The sequence below is a fragment of the Odontesthes bonariensis genome, chromosome 10 (assembly GCF_027942865.1).
Source record: "Odontesthes bonariensis isolate fOdoBon6 chromosome 10, fOdoBon6.hap1, whole genome shotgun sequence".
In the NCBI taxonomy this organism is placed as follows: Eukaryota; Metazoa; Chordata; class Actinopteri; order Atheriniformes; family Atherinopsidae; genus Odontesthes; species Odontesthes bonariensis.
In genome coordinates this window covers 34,456,079-34,460,170 of record NC_134515.1, presented here as the reverse complement: position 1 = coordinate 34,460,170, position 4,092 = coordinate 34,456,079, and positions in this window count along the sequence as shown.

The window sequence follows — 4,092 nt, the reverse complement described above, 5'->3', positions numbered from 1 at the left end:
CTATGCCATCTGTCGTTATTGGAATTCAGAGTCCGGTGCTGCTAATAAAACACACATACTCCTGAACAACAATCCCAAACACAGCTGGAAATCTATAACGGAGGCTAAAGATAAAACCGAGTTGTTTCAAGGACTCAATCCAAGTCTTGACCTCAGTCTGATTTAAATGCTGTGACGGCCTTCGGAGAGGTGTGCATAAATGGATGCTTGGAAAATGTCGTGTTTGAGCAATGTAAAGAAACCTCCACAGAAGTGTAAAAGCTGACGAGCTCAGGTTATTACTGCGGAAGGTGGTTCTACAGGCTATGGAATCACAGGGTGTACTTAGTTTGTCCATCCATCCATCATCTTCCGCTTCTCCGGGGATCGGGTCGCGGGGACAGCAGTTTAACCAGAGAAACCCAGACGTCCCTGTCTGGTCTCCGCCTTCGGCTGCCACCCAGCTCACAATAGCCGCTTTCGGACTGTAGGAACCTTTGGCAGTTCTAATAACCTTTTAATCCGCGGGGCCGTTTTCTCCCGTGTTCGGACATACAGGAACTCGGGGCTTTCTCCCTTAGTTCCTATAACTATTTAGCTCCTTCTCCGAGGTCGGGTCTTTTCATAGTTCTTATAGAACGAATCTAACGGAGGTGTGTGGTGGTCGGTAGCTACGCCCCATGTCATGCTATCACGGCTGAAATGTTTACTCATACAACACAGACACAACCGGCGGGTGTTTAATAAGTTAAACTTACACTGGTCTCATTTGTCTGCAGCGCTCTGCTCTCCTTTCTTCCTTCATGAAATGAAAAAGTATCGTCTCCTGACTCTCTCTGTGAGCTTTTCCAGCCTCGATATTAGACGCCTGATGTGATTGTCCATGATTAATATCACCATCATGCAGACCATAAACACAGTGGCCTCCCCGCTCTCCATATTAGCTTCTTGGTGGTGTTTTTTCTACTCTCCTTACTTTTACCGTTTTGTTTTGTGTTTGAATGTAGCGCTAAACGGCTAACGGCTAACACGTCACTGAAGCAGACGGCTGCGCGCGGCGCATCAGTCCCTATCATGTGCGAATGCAGACTGAAACAGTTCCGCTGGGGAAGGATAGTTATCAGAACGAAATTCGAGGAGGGTAGTTCTGATAACTACTTTCTTAGAACGGTCTGTCCGAAAGCGGCTAATGCACCCGACCCCTCCCATGGGTGGTGAGCCTGTCGGAAGGAGGACCCATGTCATATTTTCAGGCTGTGCCCAACCAAGTCCCATGGGCACAGACGCTCGCTGCCGGGCCCCACCCCTGGGCCTGGCTCCAGGGGGAGGCCCCTGGTGACCCGCGCCCAGGCAAAGAACGTGTTGTCCAATCATTTTATTCATCATAGGGGGTTTTATGAGCTGTTCTTTGTCTGGTCCCTCATCTAGGATCTGTTTGCCATCGGTGACCCTACCAGGGCTTAAAGCCCCGGGGCAACATAGCTCCCAGACTCATTGGGAAACCCCCCCCCCACCACGGTAAGGTGACAGCTCATGGGGGAGACTTGGTTTGTCAAAGTGTTTTTACATTTTCGTTTAGTATTTGTTCAATCAAGAATTTGGTGGTTAGACTGGTGCTGCATCATGTTTGCAAGCTTTTCAACAATGGATTTGTATTTTTCAGACATGTTCTTTAGTCGAGCAATATCCTTTCCAAGGAACTACCTGGTACCTGACCTCCCTGGCCTGTTTGATGGCCACGTCTGGATATATACTGTTGTTATCAACGGTACATAAGCTGGAGTTGAAAAAAATACAACCACTCTCTTTTAAATACAGTTAAATGACATGATGGCTGATAGGAAACACTTTGGAGTCTAGCTACTGGTGGTGGGTTTCTGTTCAGGCTCCACCTTGAGCAAGTGGAGAAGTGGAGTTGGAGACGAGGCTTGGTCTGGAGGGAGAATGACTGCAAAAGTGAGATTTAAAAGGACAAGAAAGAGACCAATTAGCTGGATGAGAAAGGAAACAGGAACACCATTGGTCTAAAGCAGTGATGTCAAAGTGAATGATTTGACTGCATGGTAAAGAAAGGAGGAGCAAGGAAGCAGACGAAAAGCTGAAGAGGCAAAGAAAGAGTGAATAAAATGGATCAGATTGCCCTTATTGCACTTGTGCAAAAGCTTAAATTTAAAGAAAATATTTCTCAATTTAAAACTTTATAAAAACGGGGATAAGATGAATAGAACGAGACTTAAAAAAACAAAAAAAAAACATGTCGTCTTCAAGATAAAGAAAATGAGGCAGAAGTAAAAGGAAAACCTCCAACCTCATTTCAGGCTGTGTCAGGCTGTTTCTAGATAAACAGAATTTATCTATGACAAAGAGTTCTAAAAACATGGCTTCTTATAACAAACAATGTTTTCATGGCTTCGTTTGCCCCAGGTTAGGGGTAAGTTGCACCATATGGGGTAAATTAAACCTAGAAGAACTTTTAAAGAAAAATTATCTCTTCTCAGTCAATTTTTGTTTTACAAATAGTCATTTATTTTCTTAAAGGTAACATAACATTAAACCTCACAAACAAACAGATTATTGAATAAATCTTGATAACTACTGAAGTAGAATGAATGAATAAATGTCACTGAAACTAATAAACATTTTTTGTCAAATGACAATTCTAAAACTAAATAGAAAAATTCCTTCCCTAATTTACATTTATTTACAACTTATGGGAACTTGCAAACGTGCCTGAGGCGACTGTGGAGAGAAACGAGTCCCTTTTAACAGGAAGAAACCTCTGGCAGAACCAGACACAGGAAGGGTGGCCATCCGCCTCGAACAGCTGGGGTTATTAATAAAATACAATAAAACAATCAGATCACCCCACCTGTTTCTTTGTCAACTAAAACAGGAAGATTCTCAGGACTCTTATGATACAACCACCTGTTTTTCATCCCTGTCACCCTTCAAGGGGACAATCTTTGAAGCGGTCAAGACAAGGATTTTTCTCCACCCTAAAGGCTCTAGCATGGTTGCCGCGTCTGCTAGCGCGAGCGGTGTTGATGACGTCAGGATTTCGTGCCCGCCATGTATAGTGGCGCAAGCAGCGCAAGTCGATGCGCCAGTAGTTGCAATTTTCTCCGTCACAGAGGTGGCGCTGCTACGTTAAGGTTACCGCTATTCTACAACCACGAAAGTGGAGAAGAAAACAATGCCGCTGTCAAGAGCAAGAATACTGTAATTAATGATACTGCTGCAGTTTTCGGATCATTTTAATTTTTTAATTCAGTTAATATAGGTGAAGGTTTGAAGCCCCCGGCATCAACAGAGTCTCTGCCCTCTTCTTTGCTTTCACGTATCTGTCCCGTAGCTTCTTCCACACATTCTTACAGAACTCTCCCTCTTTCCCCAAAGTTCTGCCAATCTCTGTGCACCAGTTTTGGGAGTTTACGTGCTCCCTGTGCTGTTTCACTGCAGTTTCGTACAGCTGCCTGTACAAACGCACCTCCTCACTGAGCCTGGTCTCACATCGGTCCATCCGGTTCGTTGTTCTCGGCACAGCCAAGTTACAAAAATCGACTGGTGCACGACAACGCGCTGCGCCGTCTTTTCAAGGGAAGCGCCATGCCTGAAACGTCATTTTGACGTCACGGTGCGACACCGCCGTGACAGACGCGGCAACCATGCTAGCGCCTTGACCCATACTTCTACGATAATCAAATATTATCTCTCCATCACCAGAGGTATGGAACCTGGGTGTCATCCTGGACTCCACCCTTTCATTTCGGTCCCACATCAAGAGTATCACTAAATCTGCCGAAACATTTCAAGACTCCGGCCCTCACTATCCGACTCGGTAACAGAGACCCTCATCCACTCATTTATCTCCTCCCGTCTGGACTACTGCAATGGTGTCCTGTCTGGGCTACCCAGTAAGGCCCTTGACAGGTTGTAGTATGTTCAAAACTCAGCTGCCAGGGTGCTAACTCACACCAAGCCCTGGCAGCACATCACCCCCATCCTAAAGCAGCACTGGCTCCCAGTCAAAGCACGCGTCACCTATAAAATCCTTCTGTTGACCTACAAATCTCTCCACTCACTCGCACCTAAGTATATCTCTGATCTCCTCCA